The following is a 23,914-nucleotide window of genomic DNA, read 5'->3' as shown; positions in this document are numbered from 1 at the left end:
CTATTTACAGCACCTCTGCATTGCACACTCAAGCTCATTGTTACTAAGCCATTATACCAGCAAACACTGAGTAAACTTAGTGGCATCCTAAAAGTGGCTGTTGGACTTCCATTAGTGTCCCACTAGTGCAAATCTATTTGCAGCACCTCTGCATTGCACACTCAAACTCATTGTTACAAAGCCATTATACTAGCACACACTGAGTAAATTTAGTGGCATCCTAAAAGTGGCTGTTGGACTTCCATTAGTGTCCCACTGGTGCAAATCTATTTGCAGCACCTCTGCATTGCACACTCAAGCTCATTGTTACTAAGCCATTATACCAGCAAACACTGAGTAAACTTAGTGGCATCCTAAAAGTGGCTGTTGGACTTCCATTAGTGTCCCACTAGTGCAAATCTATTTGCAGCACCTCTGCATTGCATACTCAAACTCATTGTTACAAAGCCATTATACTAGCACACACTGAGTAAATTTAGTGGCATCCTAAAAGTGGCTGTTGGACTTCCATTAGTGTCCCACTAGTGCAAATCTATTTGCAGCACCTCTGCATTGCACACTCAAACTCATTGTTACTAAGCCATTATACTAGCAAACACTGAGTAAACTTAGTGGCATCCTAAAAGTGGCTGTTGGACTTCCATTAGTGTCCCACTAGTGCAAATCTATTTGCAGCACCTCTGCATTGCACACTCAAGCTCATTGTTACTAAGCCATTATACTAGCAAACACTGAGGAAACTTAGTGGCATCCTAAAAGTGGCTGTTGGACTTCCATTTCTGTCCCACTGGTGCAAAGCTATTTGCAGCACCACTGCATTGCACACTCAAACTCATTTTTTACTAAGCTATTATACTAGCAAACACTGAGGAAACTTAATGGCATCCTAAAAGTGGCTGTTGGACTTCCATTAGTGTCCCACTAGTGCAAATCTATTTGCAGCACCTCTGCATTGCACACTCAAACTCATTGTTACTAAGCCATTATACCAGCAAACACTGAGTAAACTTAGTGGCATCCTAAAAGTGGCTGTTGGACTTCCATTAGTGTCCCACTAGTGCAAATCTATTTGCAGCACCTCTGCATTGCACACTCAAGCTCATTGTTACTAAGCCATTATACTAGCAAACACTGAGTAAACTTAGTGGCATCCTAAAAGTGGCTGTTGGACTTCCATTAGTGTCCCACTGGTGCAAAGCTATTTGCAGCACCTCTGCATTGCACGCTCAAGCTCATTGTTGCTAAGCCATTATACTAGCAAACACTGAGGAAACTTAGTGGCATCCTAAAAGTGGTTGTTGGACTTCATTATTGTCCCACTGGTGCCAAGATATTTGCGGCACCTCTGCATTGCACACTGAAACTCATTGTTACTAAGCCATTCTAATAGCAAACTATGCTGCCAGTTTAAGGGCCGTAGTTGCATTGTCAGGGATAGATATTGTTGTTTATTCTGCGGTTAATAAAGCTAGACCACCGCTGCAATCTACACCACCCCTCAATTTTTATTACCACATTTTAAGTGCACAATCTTGTCGCAATCAAAATGAGTGGCAAAATGACAGATGCTGGTGGAAAGGGGAAGAGGTGTGTTGGAAAAGGAAAAAAAGGGTTTGTCCGTGGGGAAGGTGGCAAAGCTCCATTAACATCTGCTGAAGATAGACCATCTTCCAGCAAAAGTAAGATGTCTACTACTTACCGTGGACAATTCGATGTGCTCCCTTTTTTACGGACACGAACAACTGGAACAAAGGTAGATGATGGCCAAAAAAAAGGCTTGAATGGATCTCAAGTGGTCCAACAAGTGCCCTCTCTCCGCCACCTCAACTACCGCATCCAAAAAACACCAGTCCTCTGAGTTGTCATCCCAATCACACTTGCTTTCTCCCAGCTCTGAAGTCTCCATCCGCCCTGCACAGTATGGTGGAACTGAGATGGCTGAGTCTGCAGAGCTGTTCAGTCACACTATAGCCTGGGAATCAGAGGTCTGCTCCCAAGCTACAGTGAGTACAGACCAGGAAATGGTCTGCAGTGATGCCCAGAACCTTTGTGACTCTGATTCAGGCCGTGAGGACCAAGTTTCTGAGCATAATGTTGACCCTTTTTCACAAACTGTAACACCTGTTGTTATAGACAATGAGGAACATACTGATGACGATGAGACGCAGATACCAGATTGGGATGACAACTTAAATATTCTGTCAGGGCAAGAAGAGGCTGGTCTGAGGGTGAGGGGAGTGCAAACACAACAATTGATGAGGAAGTTCTAGATCCCACCTACCGTCAACCCACAGTCAGGCACTCGAGTAGGTCAACAGAGGCGGTGGAGGAGGATGCTACTGACAACGAAGTTACCTTGCACCTTCCTGGACAGAGGAGTAGTACTGGTAGCACGTCTACAACTGCATCCTCAGCCACCACTCTGCCTCTGAGCACTAGTCGGGGGGGGGCTCAGCAGGTCGCATGCCCTCTAAGCCTTGCCTATCCTGGTCCTTTTTTGACATAGCAAAAGATCACCCAAATTATGTGATCTGTAAAATTTGTCGTGATTCTGTTAGTAGAGGGCAAAACCTCAGCAGTTTGACAACTTCTTCCATGAATCGTCACATGAATAAATTTTCATATGTCACAGTGGGAAGCTCACCGTGCTGCAATGCGGCCTAGCGGAGCGAACCATCCACCGCCTGCCCCTTCCTGTGCATCCGCGCGCTCTTCATCTTCTAGGACTGTGGGGACAGCTGTCACACCTGGTTTTCCACGCACAACTTCCACCACTGTAACCGCAACAGGCAGTTTGCTTGGTAGGTCGTCAGTTGGTTTGGAAGGGGAAACAAGTGCGTGTGTACAGCTCTCTCAGACATCGATAGCACCAACGTTGGATGAAGGCAACATCGTGTCTACCCCTGCACTTTCCTCACAAACTTGCATTTTTCCAGGGACACCCTACTCAACACCGTCTACACACAGCAGCCAGATCTCTGTCCCTCAGATGTGGACAAATAAAAGGCCATTTCTTGCGACCCATGACAAAGCTAAGAGGTTGACTTTATCCCTCTTTAAGCTCTTGGCTACCGAAATGCTGCCTTTCCGCCTGGTGGACACACAGGATTTTAGAGATCTTATGTCTGTCGCTACTTCTCTAAGAAAGGTGTGCCTGCGCTACACCAGCATGTCGCACACAACATCACCGCTTCCTTGAGAAACTCTGTGTGTGAACGGGTGCATTTTACCACCGATACTTGGACCAGTAAGCATGGACAGGGACGTTACATGTCGCTGACTGGGCACTGGGTAAATATGGTGATAGATGGTGAAGGGTCTGCTGCACAAGTCTTGCCGTCCCCACGACTTGTGTGTCAATCCTCTGTCTGTCCAAGTTCCGCCACTGCTTCTGCCTCCTCCACCTCATCTGGGTCCTCCACCTCCGCCCCAAGCCTGCCTGGTCAGGCCACCAGAGTTCTAACTGCGCAGAAGGAAACACGCACCCCTCATTACTATGCTGGCAGCAGAGCGCAACGGCATCAGGCGGTCTTTAGCTTGAAATGTCTTGGAAATAGGAGTCACACAGCGGCTGAGTTGTGGGCAGCTCTGGAGACTGAGTTTAATAAATGGTTGTCTCCACTCAACTTGCAGCCTGGTAAGGCCGTGTGCGACAATGCTGCAAACCTGGGTGCGGCCCTTCGCCTGGGCAAGGTGGCACACGTGCCTTGTATGGCTAACGTGTTGAACCTTGTTGTCCAGCAATTTTTAACACACTATCCCGGCCTAGATGGCCTTCTGAACATGGCACGAAAACTGTCTGCTCACTTCCGCCGTTCAACCACCGCTGCTGAGCGACTTGCATCGCTCCAGAAGTCTTTCGACCTGCCGGTTCATCGCCCGAAATGCGATGTGCCGATACGCTGGAATTCGACTCTCCACATGTTACAGCGACTGTGACAGCACCGTCGAGCCCTGGTGCAATACGTCATGACGTATAGCCTGGGCAAACGAGATGCAGAGGTGGGGCAGATCACCCTGATGGAGTGGTCTCAGATCAAGGACCTATGCACCCTTCTGCACAGTTTCGACATGGTGACGAATATGTTTAGCGCTGACAATGCCATTATCAGCATGACAATTCCAGTCGTTTACATGCTGGAGCACACGCTAAACACTATTCGGAGTCAGGGGGTGGGACAACAGGAAGGGGAGGAACTACAGGAGGATTCATATGCGCAAGAGACAACAACATCACCAAGGTCCAGACGTTCATCATCACCAACGCGGCAGGCATGGGACCATGGGGGACAGGGATCAACAAGGGCGCATGGTAGCAGGCGAAATGTTTAGGAAGGTGCAGGAGAACATGAAGAAATGGAGGACGAACTGTCCATGGACATGGAAGACTCAGCGGATGAGGGAGACCTTGGTCAAATTTCAGTTGAAAGAGGTTGGGGGGAGATGTCAGAGGAAGAAAGAACGGTTAGCACCTCTATGCCACAAACACAGCGTGGACTTGGTCTGCATGGCTGTGCAAGACACATGAGCGCCTTCTTGCTGCACTACCTCCAACATGACCCTTGTATTGTCAAAATTAGAAGTGATGATGACTACTGGCTTGCCACACTATTAGATCCCCGGTACAAGTCCAAATTTTGTGACATAATTCCAGCCATAGAAAGGGACACACGTATGCAGGAGTATCAGCAAAAGCTGTTACGCGATCTTAGCTCGGCTTTTCCACCAAACAAACGTGGTGCAGAGAGTGAATCTCCCAGCTGTAACTTGACAAACATGGGACGGTCTCGTCATCTTCAACAGTCTACCCGTACCAGCAGCACTGTATCTGGTGCTGGTAACAGCAATTTTATTGAATCTTTTCATAATTTTTTTAGACCATCCTTTGCAAGGCCACCAGAGACAACAAGTCTGACACATAGTCAATGGCTGGAGAGGATGATACAGGAGTATTTCCAAATGAACATCGATGCCATGACTTTGCAAATGGAGCCTTGCTCATTTTGGGCTTCAAATCGTGAAAAATGGCCAGAGCTCTCCACTTACGCCTTGGAGATTTTGTCGTGTCCAGCTGCCAGCGTTGTCTCTGAACATGTCTTCAGTGCTGCTGGGTGTGTGCTGATAGATAAGCGCACGCGTCTGTCCAGTGACAATGTGGACAGACTAACGTTCATCAAAATGAACAAGTCATGGATCCACAACGGAATTTACTACCCCTGTGTCATCCTGGGGAGAGTAAATGCTTGTGGATTTTGAATGTGCTTGATGCGAATCTACCTGTGAAGTGTACAACTGGGGCACAAGTGCTGCCATTGAAGGGGTGGGTGTGTGTGTGGCCCAATTTTTGGAAAAAAAAAAGGGAGACTCCGCTTGGAGTAACCCTTGCTTATATTTTTTTAAAAAGGAGCCATGATGAACAGAACTGGGATCAGGAAAGACTTAGCTACCTACCCCGGTGTCATCCTGGGGACGGTTAAGTATGGCGTATTTTTCAATGTGCTTGATGCAAATCTACCTGTGAAGTGTACAACTGGGGCACAAGTGCTGCCACTGAAGGGGTGGGTGTGTGTGTGGCCCAATTTTTGGAAAAAAAGGAAGACTCTACTTGGAGTAACCCTTGCTTACATTATTTTAAAAAGGAGCCATGATGAACAGAACTGGGATCAGGAAAGACTTAGCTACCTACCCCGGTGTCATCATGGGGACGGTTAAGTATGGCGTATTTTTCAATGTGCTTGATGCAAATCTACCTGTGAAGTGTACAACTGGGGCACAAGTGCTGCCACTAAAGGGGTGGGTGTGTTTGTGGCCCAATTTTTGGAAAAAAGAGAGACTCCGCTTGGAGTAACCCTTGCATACATTGTTTTTAAAAAGGAGCCAAGATGAACAGATCTGGGATCAGTAAAGATTTAGCTACCTACCACGGTGTCATCCTGGGGACGGTTAAGTATGGCGTATTTTTTAATGTGCTTGATGCAAATCTACCTGTGAAGTGTACAACTGGGGCACAAGTGCTGCCACTGAAGGGGTGGGTGTTTGTGTGGCCCAATTTTTGGAAAAAAAAGGGAGACTCCGCTTGGAGTAACCTTGCGGTGTTTTACATGATTTTAGAAGGGCATGCCATGCCTATATCTGTGTCTCATCCTATTTTCCTTGTAACGCTGTTTTGTTTTCGCATGAGAATTTGTTCTTGTCACTTTCCCATGTATTTGTGTTGTGTTGTGAGTTGTTTGTCACCTTTTGGACACCTTTGAGGGTGTTTTCTAGGTGTTTTTATGTGTTTGTGATCGCCTCCTATTGTTTCCTATGTGGTTCAATCGGTTCACCGAACCGGTTCGCCGAACCGAACTCGAACGAGACCTCCATTCGGCGAACCGAACTCGAGCCGAACCACGGACGGTTCGCTCATCTCTAGTGGTGAGCACGTTGAACCCACAGGTGCTTCACAGAATTTTTTAAAGGTGAGCCGTAAAAATGAAAAATTATATTTTTCCCACAAACATGTTGCTTTTGCCCCATATTTTTAATTTTCATAAGGGTAACAGAGGATAACGTATCATACAATTTAGAGTGCAATTTTACCTGCGTACACAGAATACCCATATTTGGTGGAAAACTACTTTTTGAGCAAACGACAGTGTTGAGAAGAGAAAGAGTGCTATTTGAATTTTGGAGCACCATTTCGGTTGGAATAGAATGCAGAAGCCATGTCACATGTGAACGTTCCTTGCCATGACAAAACAGTAGAAACTGTGACAAGCAACCCTATTTTGGAAACTAAACCTCTTGAGGAATATTTAGGGATGTAGTGACCATTTTTTCACCATGAGGTGATTTACAGGATTGTGTAAAATTGGGCTGAGTAAATTAAAATTTCCCATTTTTTCCAATACATTGTTGTTTGGCCCCAAGTTTTTAATTTTCAAAAGGGTAATAGGAGAAAATTAATTGTATAGTTTGAGGCACAGCGCAAAGCTCAGGAGGAAAGAAGCACCATATTATAGTGCAGTTTTTGCTCAAATGGTTTGAGGCTGCCATGTCAAATTGGCAGAGTCCCTGAGGTACTAGTAAAGCAGAAACCCATAGGTGATCCCATTTTACAAATTACATCCCACAATGAATTCATGTAGGGGTGCAGTGAGCATGTTGACTCCACATGTGCAAATCTTTCTGCTTCCTGGAGAGGTTGCTGGTTATTCTATTCAGTTAGGAGCTAGCCAGGGAGCAGAGAGGACGTGTAGTTTCTGCTGCTGCTATCTGCTGTGATTGTTGTAGTTGTTTCTACTACCCCCTTTTCTTTGTACTCTTACCCGTACACCTTTGATTATCCCCTGATGCAGGTTTTTTGGTGTGTATTATTTTTGTTTGGCCCCTGTTAGTCATTTCTTGTTGGTGGGTTTGTGGGATCTCCATCCCAGTTGGTTCCCTGGGTATTGGGGGCTTAGTCATCAGGGCCAGGACAGGTGACAGGGTCACGATGGAGGCATGAGCCTGACTACCTTTAAGTCTACCGTTGAGATAAGGGACAGTACAGGGATCCCAGTCTTAGGGTCAGCCAAGGTGCCCCGGTACCATCCTTATCTCCCCATTACATAATATTAGCCACCTCTACAGGAAACAGAAGGATTAAATACAGCCCGGAAATGCTCAACTGACGACAGCTGAAAAGGGCCTCTGTGCAAGAACAATATATGGGCTGTTTGCAGCCCAATAGTTCATCAAAATGCAAAATTTCAACTCCTTTTGAGGTAGTAAGGGGCCCCCTTACCTGTTGAACCCCTGTGCAGCCAAATAGGTTGCACCCAATGATATGTCCGCCCCTGGCTGGGGCAACCAAAGTTGACCAGCTAATCTGCTTCCTCTGTCTGATCCACCAATTATGCTCAGTCAAGGCTCTTATTCTTACTTTTCCTTCAGTAAATCCACTCTATCAAGCAATATACCAACATAGACCCTAATTAGACACATGCTCCTTACTCAACACAAGCTTCCCAAAATGCAAGTGGGCCAGAGCCTTAAAAAGGATCATGTGAAACATATCTAAGATTTTAATGTAAAGGTGGTATTGATGGAGAGTAGAGTTGTAAGACTATCAAGAACCAGATGGTTCTTTTACTACAGACAGTCTGAAAGAAATGCTAAAAAATAAGTTCCACAATTGAATGTGTTAAAAAAATGGTCCTGTACTGAGATAATCTTATATATGTGTCCCTGCTGTGTACTGTGTAATGGATGTATCTGACCGTGCAGGAACATGGTTCTGATCATACCACATCTCCTGGTCAGGGGAAGACACAAAAGAGCGTATACAGACAGGGTAGTATCGGATCTCAGCTGCTGGTTTCTGTGGAGTAAAAAATGTTTAAAAATAGGCAAAGAAGTGTTTTACTTGACATGATGTAGCTGCTATCCGATGCTGCCCTGTCTGTGCACTCTTTTATTTACTCCCCTGACTAGGAGATGTGGTATGTTAAGGCGATGTTCCTGCATGGTCAGGCACAACTGTAGCGCTCCTGAGACCATCAGGGAGCTACAAGGTACTGCATCCCCATCAGGATGCAGGGCCTACCCCCAGGGTACCCAGAAGACCAGTGCCGGTCACAAACAAACATTCCAGGTAATTCCTGTTTTTCCCCAAAATCCCCATAGACTGGTACCAGGCTAGGGTTGGACCAATGGATGGCCACTTAGAGGTGGAGCCAATCTAGTCCACTAGACGGCCAGGTGGGAGAGGCAGACAGTGGACAGTCAGTACGAGAGTACAGAGGCTGTAGTTGCAGTGACAGAGAGCGGACGCACTGAGAGGAGTGTAACACTGACCTGAGGGCCTAGGCGGTTGGTTACCGGTGGAGTACGGTGGAGTACTTCCGGAATCACGCACCGACGGGGTACTGAATCTTAGGCCAGGCAAAAGCTCCAGGCAGACCTGATAAAATCTTCACAGTGAAGGGACCATCAAGGACCTCACTGACCTTGAAGTTCGGGACACGGCAAAAAAGGGGAGAACCGGGGACAGGACCAGAGACTCCAACCCCACAGGGTTCACGCTACCGTCATATGGACTGCTGTAAGAGACAACAGAGAGGGGACCCCCAGCCGCTCCAAGCCACGGGGATCCACCAACTAAAGACAGGTGCAGGGGAAACAAACCTCCATGTCACTAAACTGGCACTAGGACTAAGGTGACCTGCGGTTGAAACCAGCCTTCCCTGGGTGACCAGTTACAACTGAAAGTGAGTAAAAGAAACATCTATACTGCCTGGCCTGCCTTCTTTTGACACCCATTTACATCCAATTTATGTATATCAGCTCACTGTGTACAAGCTCACTCCTGGCCTCTCCCTGGAGCACGCACAGGCGCTGCCACAGCCCAGTATTGCAAATACAGAAAGGAAGAATCATCCAGCTCTTCAGGTGAGGAAAGCCAAGGTCTTTATTTTAGCATGCAGGAACAACGGATGACATAACCAGCACAGCACTACGCGTTTCAGGTTTTCATGATTAAGGGTGATTGTTTCACCTGAAATGCGTAGTGCTGTGCTGGTCATATCATCCGTTGTTCCTGCATGCTAAAATAAAGACCATGGCTTTCCTCGCCTGAAGAGCTGGATGATTCTTCCTTTCTGTACCCGTTTACATCACCTATCCTCTGGGGCCTGGCCCTGCTTGCGGAGGGCCTAACATCAAGGCTGCCATTAACACAAGCCCCAGTAGCAAGAACTGTGCAGCGGCAGATCCATAGCCACAAAACTGCAAGTGGTGTCACGTGTGAACTTTATTCAAAAATCCCCTGTAAATAATCCCCTTTTAAAAAGCACCACTGGCACAGGACTGGGCAATGGCCACCAAAGTGACATTCCCCAGTTATACACCGCCCGGGACTGAGTACCCCATAACTCCGGCGACACACAACCATTACACAGTACATAGCAGGGACACATATATAAGATTGTATCAGAACAGGATTTTTTTTATCACATCCAATTGTGTAAATTATTATTATTCCAAGATCTATTGATTAAAATTGACTTTTTTTTGTGGGACAACAACATTTACATGTTCCAGTCTTTGCTTCCATCCATTTCTCTACTGGTTTTATCCATCAATAAAACACACAGAATCCCTAAAGCAAGCTCTTCAACAGAAGGTGCTTCTTGTGATGCCCTGCCTCATTTCTGTTTCTATAGGATAAATGATGCAGGCAGAAATCTTAATGCAGAAAACTGTAGCTCCTCACCTAACTTGATATGTTTAATGGCTCGTGAGATGTTACGTTTCAGGTTACAGTTCCCTACATCAAGATATTTCATCTGTATCATGGAATACCTAACGTATTGTGTGTTAAACTAAAAAAAAAAAAAGGTACATGTCTTTTTCTCTATCCTTCAATATTGCAAGCATGAATTCTATAGGGTTGCGCGGTGCAGCTTCTTTTTTTGACATGACAATGTAACCATTGCCAGAGTTGGTCCGATCAAACCCAAATATCTGTAGCAGAGCAGATGGAAACCAAAATCAGGATTTGATGTCATTTTAAGTAAAACTGATCCAGTAACTTCATATTCTCTTATCAGAGATTGTAAATTTCAAACTTTGAAAGGTAAAATATCTCTGTACCATATTAGCCAGTAGATAGAAATAAAAATGTTTAAAATAACTAAGAGTCTTCAGTGGTTGATGCCTTTTAATGGCTAACTGAAAAAATGGTAATAAATAGCAAACTTTCGAGACTACGCAGGTCTCTTCATCAGGCCTGCTATACCATACCTGATGAAGAGACGTGAGTAGTCTCAAAAGCTTGCTATTTATTGCCATCTTTTCAGTTAGCCATAAAAGGTATCAACCACTGAAGACTTCAGTTCTTTTAAACATTTTTATTTCTAACTTTAAGGGTAATTAGTCCAAATGTAAGTGGCTGAATGTTGTCCTGGAATAGCAATAATTACAGTGATTAAATATTTCCCTTTAGCTTAAATCAGTGCCAGATGACCACTTAGGCATAGTAGGCAACAGCCTATGGACAACACATAAAAAGTAACGTTCACTTAATATTGAAAGAAATGTACAATCAACGTGCCAGCCCTGTCGGCTGACATTGAAGATCAGATGGGGCTATGGAGCTCAGAATTGAGGAGTGGGAATTGAGGAGAGGTAAGTGGACGCAATTTCTGGCCGTCTATAGATTATATTAGTACATATAGGAGTAGAAGCTTTGAGAACATAGACAAGTATATGTAGGCCTAATCCCAGGGCAAGCTTTAGTTAATGTCTACAGATGGGTGAATATTAACTATTCGTGTTCGGATAATGCTTACCGAGTACTATTCAAGTATTTGTCATGTCAAGAAAAATGCTCAGTTTCCCCATTGACTTGCATTAGGTTCACTATTTGTGACAAATACTATGTTGGAATTCGTTACGAATAATCCAAACACATAGTTACTATTCGCCCATCACTATTAATCACCATTCTTGGGTTATAATGAAATATTATTAGCTTAGTATTTGTTCTGTTCAATAAAATTTAATTGCTATGATGATACCTACACTGATTTTCTGATCTTTATTTAGAGGAAACTTAACAACAATTCAAATAACTAAAACACTATTGGGAATTATAAACAGTTACAGAAATTGCAGTACAAAATGTCGTCCTCCACTGCTCACTGGCCCGCGGTTTGGTGGACAAAAGTCTAGATGTGAATTTAAGAAGTGAATCTTGAAGGAACCATTGCAGCCAAGATCTTTATATGTTTTGATGAGATTTTCCACCAACTCTTCCTAGTTATCTTCTCTTAAGTTTACCCAAAAATTAGTTCACACTAATGCAAAGCTGCTGACATGGTCTAACAGGCTTGTCATAGATGGCTGGCCCACCTCAAGTTACCATGGCAATGACAAGTGATCACATTGTAGGGGTCCCAGTTGAGTTTGACAGGGAGCACACTTCCTCTCCCAGCCTCCAATATACTGTGATTGCTATTGATTACAGCATTTAGGGGGTTAAATAGCTTGTGTTGAGTAAGGAGCATGTGTCTAATTAGGCTCTATGTTGGTATATTGCTTGATAGAGTGGATTTACTGAAGGAAAAGTAAGAATAAGAGCCTTGACTGAGCATAATTGGTGGATCAGACAGAGGAAGCAGATTAGCTGGTCAACTTTGGTTGCCCCAGCCAGGAGCGGACATATCATTGGTGCAACCTATTTGGCTGCACAGGGGTTTAACAGGTAAGGGGGCCCCTTACTACCTCAAAAGGAGTTGAAATTTTGCATTTTGATGAACTATTGGGCTGCAAACAGCCCATATATTGTTCTTGCACAGGGGCCCTTTTCAGCTGTCGTCAGTTGAGCATTTCTGGGCTGTAGTTAATCCTTCTGTTTCCTGGAGAGGTGGCTAATATTATATAATGGGGGGATAAGAATGGTACCGGGGTACCTTGGCTGACCCTAAGACTGGGATCCCTGTACTGTCCCTTATCTCAACGGTAGACTTAAAGGTAGTCAGGATCATGCCTCTATTGTGGCCCTGTCACCTGTCCTGGCCCTGATGACTAAGCTCCCAATACCCAGGAAACCAACTGGGATGGAGATCCCACAAACCCACCAACAAGGAATGACTAACAGGGGCCAAACAAAGATCATACACACCAAAAAACCTGCATCAGGGGATAACCAAAGGTGTACGGGTAAGAGTACAAAGGAAAGGGGGTAGTAGAAACAACTACAACAATCACAGCAGATAGCAGCAGTAGAAACTACACGTCCTCTCTGCTCCCTGGCTAGCTCCTAACTGAATAGAATAACCAGCAACCTCTCCAGGAAGCAGAAAGATTAAGTACAGCCAGGAAGTGCTCAACTGATGACAGTTGAGCAAGTCTGCTGCTGCATCAGGGAAGGAATTAACCCTCAAGTGCCCAAAGGAAAAAAGCAACATTTGAATGTGAATGGGCTAAGATTGCCTCAGATTGTAAATGAGAAAGCTAACCCAGAGCCTGTCCTAATACAAGTGACACATAGCTGCAGTAGACTTAGATCTTGTCTTCCCCACTTTTACAGGTGATGTTATAGAGATGCAGACAGTTAGCGGACTCTCAGAAGAAGACATGTAAGGAGCTGCAATGCAGATTCAGTGATGAGAGTTCATAGATGATTAGGGCTGCAACCAAGCTCCACCTCAATGAATCCCATTTTGAACCAAAGCAAACGCCATTTTAAAATTATAATATGAGCCAAACACCATCTCTGCTTGCCAGATTTTTATAGTTTTTATTTAAATGAAGGTCATTCCAAATACAGTAATCTTAATATCTAGGGTTTCTAAACTTCACTTTTTATGTTACATTAACATATACTTACACATACATTAGCAAGGAGTATATCTTATTTGAACCTTTATAGGCTTTAGACAGTGTCTTCATGTGTAACTACTTAGATTTATTTCGTCATCACTGCTTTATTTCAATAGAAAGTGTTTTAAAACCGTATGATCTAACATTCTGTGATTTATGATCAAATACTGTACAAGAAAATCACTACACGTCCAATTTTATAAAATTAATGCACTGAAGATTTTTTTATGGCTCTATATTTTATGGTTTATTTTATGTAAATGAATAAGAATAAAATACAAAGACAGCTAGAACAAAGCAGTGTCTGTTATAATTTACCCGTGGTAGTACAAATTGAAATACTATAATCTGAAGATATTAACAAATGTGTGTCATTTACAGATATAACATTTACAGTGTATAAAAAAAATGACTATGAATTGATTATTGTGTCTATGTTGTTTACTATCTCTCCAGACTGCACACAATAAATTTACTCAGCAGCCTGCAAGGCTTGCAGTAACCAAACATTTAATTGACCTATGACCATAAATTCACTGCAAATCTATTCAACAACAGCAATGCACAATTAATGGAAAATATATGAAAATAACTAGATTCTTTCCTGAGATGCACATATACACTGTAGTCATATAAAGTGCTTGAAAGTAGCACAATAGAAAATAATTGCCTATTTTTGTTCAGCCGGTCACCTCGTTAAAAAATGTCAATGTAAATAAATTTGTCTGGAAATTAGTCATAGGCTAGAGAAAGACAAAAAGGCACAAAAAGACTAAAATTACATCTTTTTATAAGGGTTGACCTTTATGAAACTCTTATGATTGAGGTAGCGATGTACCCCCCGCAATGAAACCGTTTAATTGCATTGCTCTACATATTTTCAAAAGTCGTCAGCATCCGTTATGAAATGATCCATTTCTTTAAGATTTAGACCTCTTGAGTTCAAAGTTGACTATGAAAATTTTTAGTCACCTCCTGTTTGTTTGATATCAAAGAGTTTTCCTTTTACTGCAATATATAATTAATGCATAAAAGTTTCAGTACTTAGAAACATTATTCTGTTTGCACATATAAAGATGCACAATATTTGGCAACAAATCAAATAACTAAAAAATGTTGAAACACTATTGCGAATTATATACAATTACACAAATATCAACAATTGGTCCTCATTCAGTGTCAACTCGATTTTGCTCATCTCTTGTACTCTTGCATTGGATCATCTCTTACAATTGTCCAACTATATTTTGCAAGCATTGATAGATTCCATTTTTCTTGATATCTTTTCTCTATGGTGGCAATAGCTTTGTGAAATCTCTTCCCATGCTCATCACTAACTGCTATGACGTTTGATGGAATAAGGTCTAGATACAAATTTAAGAAATTAATCTTTAAGGACATGTTACAGCCAAGATCCTTATATGTATTGAAGGGATTTTCCACCAACTCTTCATATTTATCTGCTCTTGAGTTTCCCCAAAAATTAGTTGATTCTAATGTGAATGTTACCCATGAAGTCTTTTCCTTACCCTACAACAGAGAACCTCCCATCTTGAAGAAGATTACGAATCCAAGGTCCAATAAAGACTAAATTCTCTATCTTTGATTCCCTAAAGCTTGGATATTTATCAATGAAATATACTTGAATGATTTTGCTTTCTTATCCATTGCCTTTACAGAATTCTTCATTAGGCCCAACTTGATATGCAATGGTAGTAACAAAATCTTATCCGGATCAGCAAATGCTAGTTGCAGGACATTTTTTCTCCTTGGCTGAATGGAATGTCAGAAAAGCCAATCTCTTTTATTGTACTGATATTCTCTTGCACAACTATCCCACTTGCACAGAAAGCAAGTCCCCACCCTGGGGACCAAGTAAAAGGACAACCATACTTAAGTCTTCACGGAGGAGGGGCCACAAATGTAGGTCCTAATTCAGGCACCTCAACAGCTGTTTCATGTTGTCATAGGTTTATTTCATATGGACTGCATAACCAACTGGAATTGAAGGTAGTGCAACGCCATTATGCAGCAAGATGACTTTCAGGCTTGTTTGGGACCAATCGATGAAGAGTCTCCATTCAACTGGATTATTACTTATCTTCAGAGCTTCCATTAAACTTTTGATGTTGCTGCATGCCACACGATCATCCTCCATGAAGAAGTATTAGATGAGATCTTTATCGCGACTGTGGAACAAAGAAATTCAAACATCACCTGCTAGGAAATTTCACTACCTTAGCGTTCAGCCTTTTTTATGGGCAAATTCAAATCTCCAACAAGATTGTTTAGTTCACTTTGTGTTATAACATGTAAGATTGCTGACAGAAAGTCTGGGTTGTGAGAGGAAGAAGTTTCATTACACCAAGTGCACTCTTCTTCCTCACTTGACTGGACTGAAAATGTTTCTGGTGCTTTTGCAACCGGCAGTTCTTTTGTATGTGGTACTGGGCGTATTGAAGATGGAATATTTGGATACTGTAATGTCCATTTGTTCTTACTTGAAACACCTTTTCTAATGGGGGCACCATGTAGAAATATTGGTAGAGTGATCAGTTGGCTCTCTCCAGACCATTGGGACTGCAAAAAGAATAGATTGCCTCTTTCCTTGCAACCACTTTGTAAGATGTGATGCACATCTATTGCAGCATATGTGTGGAGCACAACTCTTGTTCTGATCTCCTATTCAACAACCAAAATACATGCTGTAGGCTTTCCTTATCATGGTAGTCAAGTTTTGCTTTTGTGACTTAAAAGTGAGTTCTCTGCATATGTATCTATATAAACATTTAGAAACATGTCAATATGCTAAGAAACAAAGCTAAAAATACTAAAACTGTATACCTTACACAGAGATAATTTATATAAATAGGTGATGGACTGTAATTAAGATCACATCATTGGAGCTGAGTTTGTGTTTTTCAATTGGTCACCCTGAGATGATAGAATATTGAAGGTGCAATAGACTAAATAGAGGATGTAATAGACTAGCTACTAACAATGAAATAATGATGATTAAATAATAAAGATGTCATTTTTCTATAAGCCTTCATGAAAGGTGTCATAATAATTACAACTATCACTGGATCTGGAAAATTAGAGCCAATCAGCAAATGTAACCATCATATTCATTTTCAGCACCACAAAATTAGTTGTGTTCAATTGATTTCATCTCTGAACCAATTTGGCTGTAGAACAGTGCATTACTCTCAAACACATACACACTAGTTGCAGTTTCAAATAAAGCCATTGTAAGGGAATCTGTCATGTAAAAAGATTTATTCACCTGCAGACATAAGGTAAATGTTCAGGTTAATAGTGTTTTGACACTGTGCAGCTACCGCACTGAGAGCCCCGCTGCTGTGAGGAAATTAACTTTATTCCTCCTGGCAGACTTGGGCTTTCAGTCATAGGGTGCCAGTGAGGTTTCAGTCATTGCTTTGTACATAGTGAGTTGCAGCTGTAACCACAGCCCCACATTGACTGATAGCCGGATCAGCATTGCATCAGGACAGAGCTGGTTGTCAGTCAGTGCCTGAGGCGTGATTACAGCTCCTGTTCACTATGCTCAGAGCAGTGACAGAAACTATTAATTGGCAGATTAACCTCATATCTGCATGTTAATAGCATGCTTTATATGACAGGTTCCCTTTATCAGTCTAATTTTGGAGTTTGGAAGGAACTGAGGGATCCAGAGGAAATACATTCAAAAAGACTATACAGACTACAAGTAGATGAAAGTGCTTGGCTGGTGAAACGTGCTGAATACAATGAAGGATCTTTCATGATGAGATTTGACTAACAGAAGCTAAGTGACCTACAGTGCTGGCCAAAAGTATTGGCACCCCTGCAATTCTGTCAGAGAATACTCAGTTTATTCCTGAAAATGATTGCAATCACAAATTCTTTGGTATTATTACCTTCATTTAATTTGTCTTCAATGAAAAAAAAAAAAATTGTCATAAAGCCAAATTGGATATAATTCCCCACCAAACTTAAAAAAGGGGGTGGACAAAAGTATTGGCACTGTTTGAAAAATCATGTGATGCTTCTCTAATTTGTAAACCTCAAGGCTACAAGTCCATCTCCAAAGACCTGAAAGTTCCTGTGTCTACAGTGCACACTGTCATCAAGAAGTTTAAAGCCCATGGCACTGTGGCTAACCTCCCTAGATGTGGAAGGAAAAGAAAAATTTATGAGAGATTTCAACGCAAGATTGTGCGGATGGTGGATAAAAAACCTCGACTAACATCCAAACAAGTTCAAGCTGCCCTGCAGTCCGAGGGTACAACAGTGTCAACCCGTACTATCCGTCGGCATCTGAATGAAAAGGGACTGTATGGTAGGATACCCAGGAAGACCCCACTTCTTACCCTGAGACATAAAAAAGCCAGGCTGGAGTTTACCAAAACTTACCTGAGAAAGCCTAAAATGTTTTGGAAGAATGTTCTCTGGTCAGATGAGACAAAAGTAGAGCTTTTTGGGAAAAGCCATCAACATAGAGTTTACAGGAAAAAAAAAAGAGGCATTCAAAGAAAAGAACACGGTCCCTACAGTCAAACATGGCGGAGGTTCCCTGATGTTTTGGGGTTGCTTTGCTGCCTCTGGCACTGGACTGCTTGACTGTGTGCATGGCATTATGAAGTCTGAAGACTACCAACAAATTTTGCAGCATAATATAGGGCCTAGTGTGAGAAAGCTGGGTCTCCCTCAGAGGTCATGGGTTTTCCTGCAGGACAATGACCCAAAACACACTTCAAAAAGCACTAGAAAATGGTTTGATAGAAAGCACTGGAGACTACTAAAGTGGCCAGCAATGAGTCCAGACCTGAATCCCATAGCACACCTGTGGAGAGATCTCAAAATGGCAGTTTGGAGAAGGCACCCTTCAAATCTCAGGGACCTGTAGGAGTTTGCCAAAGAAGAATGGTCTAAAATTCCAGCAGAGCATTGTAAGAAACTCATTGATGGGTGTCAATACTTTTGTCTGGCCCATTTTTGAAGTTTTGTGTGAAATGATCAATGATTTGATTTTTGTTTCATTCCCTTTTGTGTTTTTTCATTGCAAGCAAAATAAATGAAGATAATAATACCAAACAATTTGTGATTGCAATCATTTTCAAGGAGAAACTGAGTATTATCTGACAGAATTGCAGGGATGCCAATACTTTTGGCCAGCACTGTACATTATTTGTTTCTCTATACTGTTTGTATGACAGGCACAGTAGTTTTGTAGTTTTGGTGAGCAGACTGTGCAGCAGTGGTTAACTGATACTTGTACACAGGTCTGCAATGGTATTTTGCACATACTACACAATTCCATTGGGTGAGCACACCTTCATTTAACCTTGGCCTTGTACTTGGAACACAAACCATGTACACTCTGTAGCTCTATTTCCATTTTAGAAGGTCATTCAACAATATAGCATTGTTTTAACTGCCTTATGCAAGCAAAACTGATATGTATGGAGTCAATTAGTTGCCAGGCTGCCATTTTTCAAAACTCTAATGCTCCAAGGTGCTGTCTTCAAATCCAGGCAAAAGGGGGAGGATGCACAGCCGCAATAATAATTACAATAGATAGAAGAGTGCACAACTGTCAAGCAATGGCAACAGACAAGGGAGAGAAAGCGCTTGACAAAATATGGCGCTCACTCAATGAATAAAAATTACAAAACGTTTTATAAGTGCATAATTAAAACCATACAACAATACATAAAAATTAACACCACCATATAAACCAAGGGCCCATTATGCACCTAAATTCCTTAAATACATAATGGTATAAATTTTGCAAAAAAAAAACCCAAACAGATAGAAGAAAAAGCTCCTATTAGAGCACAAGAAAAAAAATAGGGAAATATCCCAATATTGTAAAAAAATGCAAGGTTGGACTAATGTCTACAAAACAGCCATATGAATATACAGTATAAAGGTGAAACACACCAAGCATATAATATAGATGATGCAAACTCCCAATATAACCAGGTAAGGTATAGGGAGAGCCTGACTTGTATCAAAAATAGCATAAGCATATGATAGTAAGCCAAATCAGATACATGAATGAGAAAATGTAAATATCACTAAACAGCAAGATAAGGTGCAAAGGAGACCATCGGCGTCCGTGCCAGGAGAGGGAAGAGAGGCAGTCCATGGATGCTGGCATTACACTACCCCCTTACGCCCCGTTTTCAACTCATATAAAAGTAATTTCTTCAGAAGAAAAGAAGTATGAATATTCTCCTTGGGCTCCCACGATCTGTCTTAGGGGCCAAATCCTTTCCAGTAAACCAGGAATAAAGTTTTACCCTTAACCTTCTTCATTACAAAGATATTATTTCCTTCAAAGACATCTTCAGCACAAACAGGTGCAGGTGTGGAACAAGGGTCCTTGAAGAAGCAGCTCAGTATGACTGCTTTTAGAAGAAACACATAAAAGGAGTTTTGCACATGTAACGAGGCCATAAACTTCAACATATTGGACACAGCATTGATCCGCTTGATGACTTTGCAGGGACCGATAAAGCACAGACCCAACTTATAAGATGGTAACTTGAGTTGGATGTATCTACTGGATGGAAATGTGGCGGATCAAGGCATCTCTTGTCAACATGTCTCTTTATCCACTCAGAAGGTTTTTCAAGAGCATGTTTGGTGTCCTTCTAGATTTTAGAGAACTCTCTACTGGAACTGTTGGCTGCAGGAATATCGGAATTGATTGATACAGGAAGAGGAATGTTAGACTGCTGACTGTAGGCAACATAGAAAGATGACTTCACGGAAGTCTCGCTGACATAATTATTGTAGAGAATTCTGCCTACGGCAATAGCTTGACCCAGTCAACGTGATGTACATTTGTAAAATGCCATAAAAAAAATTATCAGAATCTGGTTGACCTGCTCCTCCCAGCCATTGGACTGTAGATGGTATGCAGAAGAGAAACCCCAGGACACATTCAGAAGCTTACAAGTACTACTCCAGAATCTGTAAGGAAACTGGCTGCCCCTGTCAGTCACAATTTGAAGAGGGAACCAATGAAGACAGAAGAAGTGCTGGATGAATTTCCTTGCAAGTTCGGAAGCAGAAGGAAGACCAGGCAGAATAAAGTAAGCCACCCAGATAACTAAGCATCCAGAGGATTTTGGTAGATATGTGATAAAATCCATACATATGTGCTGCCAGGGAACCATGGGAACAGGAAGTGATAGAAGCAGTCCATATGATAGTTGCTTGGGAGCTTTGTCCTTAGCACATGACGGGCAGAAAGAAACAATTCCAAAATGTTCCTCCATATGGACAGCCACCATTAATGTCATGAAATGAGATGAGTAGTCTTTTTCTGCCTGGCATGACCAGCCATCCAAGAAGAGTGACCCCACAACAGAACTTGCTTTCTATCCTACTGAGACACAATAGTCTTCCCTGGAGGAATTTGAGACAAGTTCTCCAGAACCAAAGAAATAATCTTGGTAGGCTCAATGATATGCTGTGGCTCCTCCTCTTGATTGAAGGGTAGTAAAGACATAGGTGGGGCATTTGCCTTGAAGTTTTTGTCTGCCAGTCAAAAATGAAGAATGAAGTTGAAGCGGGCAAAAGCAGAGACCATCGGGTTTGATATGGATTCAGCCTCTGTGCGGACTGCAAGTAGGTCAAATTCTTATGGCTGTGTAAATAACGACTGGATCAACTGCCTCTTTGAGTAGGTAACGCCATTCCTCTAAAGTAATTTTAATTGCCAATATCTCACAATCCCCTACTGAATAGTTGCATTTTGGAGCAGAGAAGACCGAAGAGGAGAAAACACAGGTTTCCTCTCGGCTTGAGGAAGACTTTTGCATGACGACCGCCCCCACCCCAGAGGACGAAACATCAACCTACAGGAAGAATTTCTTATTGATTTGTAGCCTATGATGCACAAGAGCAAAGGAGAGGGTTTGGTATAGGTGACCTTAAAGAGGTTGTCCACTACTTGTACATTGATGACCTATCCTTAGGGGTACTTTGCACACTACGACATCGCAAGCTGATGCTTGCGATGCCGAGCGCGATAGTACCCGCCCCCGTAGCAGCAGCGATTTCTTGTGATTGCTGCCGTAGCGAACATTATCGCTACAGCAGCTTCACATGCACTCACCTGCCCTGTGACGTCGCTCTGGCCGGCAACCTCCTTTTTAAGGGGGCGGGTCGTGCGACGTCACAGCGACGTCACACGGCAGGTAGCCAATAGAAGCGGAGGGGCGGAGATGAGCGGAACGTAAACATCCCGCCCACCTCTTTCCTTCCGCATAGCCGGCATGAGCCGCAGGACGCAGATAAGCTGATGTTCCTCGCTCCTGCGGCTTCACACACAGCGATGTGTGCTGCCGCAGGGGAACGAGGAACAACATCATATCGTCGCGGCAGCGCAATTATGAAAATGTCGGACACTACACCGATGATACGATTACGACGCTTTTGCGCTCGTTAATCGTATCAAAAAGGATTTACACGCTACAACATCAACTGCGACGCTGGATGTGCGTCACTTTCGATTTGACCCCACTGACATCGCAGCTGCGATGATGTCGTAGTGTGCAAAGTACCCCTTAGAATAGGTCTTCAATGTCTGTTCAGCCAGGGTCCAACACCTTACATCCCCTCTGAACAGCTATTCCGATGCTGGCAGCAGCAGCTAGGTGGAAATGCTCAGTTCTAGAGCTGTAAACTGTAAACTGATAACAGCCATAGCCAAGTGTTGCACATCTGCTTCCCATTCAAATCAATAGTAGGCGGATGAGCAGAACCGGGCCGTAGCTATCAGGAGACTAAACATTTCCATCTGCCTGCTGCCACCACCAGCACCAAAAACAGTTTATCAGCGAGGGTGCCTGGTGTTGAACCTGGCTGATCAGACATTGATGACCTATCCTAAGGGGTACTTTGCACACTGCGACATTGCTAGCCATTGATAGCGATGCTGAGCGCGATAGTACCCGCCCCCGTCGCACATGCGATATCTTGTGATAGCTGCCGTAGCAAACATTATTGCTACGGCAGCTTCACACATTAACCTGCCCTGCGATGTCGCTCTGGCCGGCGACCCGCCTCCTTCCTAAGAGGGCGGGTCATATGGCGTCACAGTGACGTCACACAGCAGGCGGCCAATAGGAGCGGAGGGGCGGAGATGAGCGGGACGTAAACATCCCGCGAACCTCCTTTCTTCCGCATAGCCGGTGGAGGCAGGTAAGGAGATGTTCCTCGCTCCTGCGGCTTCACACACAGCGATGTGTGCTGCCGCAGGAACGAGGAACAAAATCGTATCTCCTATTGGTGCGACATTATGGAAATGACCGACGCTACATAGATCACCAATTTTTAACGCTTTTGCAATCGTTTATCGGCGCATCTAGGCTTTACACGTTGCGACGTTGTTACTGGCGCTGGATGTGCGTCACTTTTGATTTGACACTGATGATATCGCAGTAGCGATGTCGCAACGTGCAAAGTACCCCTAAGGATAGGCCAACAATGAAAAAGTAGTGGATTAGCTCTTTAAAGGTGGAACAAGTTCTTAAACGATTCTTCATGGTACGATTTTTTTTTATATGACATAAAACTGACATGACTTTTTATATCCACTATATAATATAAAGTTCCATATATTGATATGATACTAGAATATGCCAAACTTAAAAATTACCGATAGATACATGGTGTGTGTCTGCTTGATAGTATAAACTTTAAGGGGCACTTTGCACACTGCGACATCGCAGGTGCGATGTCGGTGGGGTCAAATTGAAAGTGACGCACATCCGGCATCGCATGCGACATCGCAGTGTGTAAAGCCTGGATGATACGATTAACGAGCGCAAAAGCGTCGTAATCGTATCATCGCTGCAGCGTCGGCGTAATCCATAATTACGCTGACGCAATGGTCCGATGTTGTTCCTCGCTCCTGCGGCAGCACACATCGCTGTGTGTGAAGCCGCAGGAGCGAGGAACATCTCCTACCGGCGTCACTGCGGCTTCCGTAGGATATGCGGAAGGAAGGAGGTGGGCAGGATGTTTACATCCTGCTCATCTCCGCCCCTCCGCTCCGATTGGCCGCCTGCCGTGTGACGTCGCAGTGACGCCGCACGACCCGCCCCCTTAACAAGGAGGCGGGTCGCCGGCCACAGGGACGTCGCACGGCAGGTGAGTGTGTGTGTGAAGCTGGCGTAGCGATAACTTTCGCTACGCCAGCTATCACCACATATTGCTGCTGCGACGGGGGCGGGGACTATTGCACTCGGCATCGCAGCATCGGCCTGCGATGTCGTAGTGTGCAAAGTGCCCCTAAGAGGCTGACAGAAGATGAAATTTTCTGCAAAGATGGGTTGGCAATTCAGGCTCAATTCATTATATTGAAATACACTGAAAGCACTTTTAGCTGAGTACAACAATATTCTGAGAATATTTCCATTCATTTATTTTGTTAGAGGTACCTGTCTAAACCAAGTTGCTAAACAAATGCCTTATCAAGTCTGTAACTTTTCTTCTAAATACATAAATAATTCATTTTATAAATAATTGCTTCATTGAGGGA

Source organism: Anomaloglossus baeobatrachus, chromosome 6, assembly GCF_048569485.1.
Source record: "Anomaloglossus baeobatrachus isolate aAnoBae1 chromosome 6, aAnoBae1.hap1, whole genome shotgun sequence".
Classification (NCBI taxonomy): Eukaryota; Metazoa; Chordata; class Amphibia; order Anura; family Aromobatidae; genus Anomaloglossus; species Anomaloglossus baeobatrachus.
The sequence above is the reverse complement of the archived record's forward strand: the minus strand, read 5'-3'. Positions refer to the sequence as shown.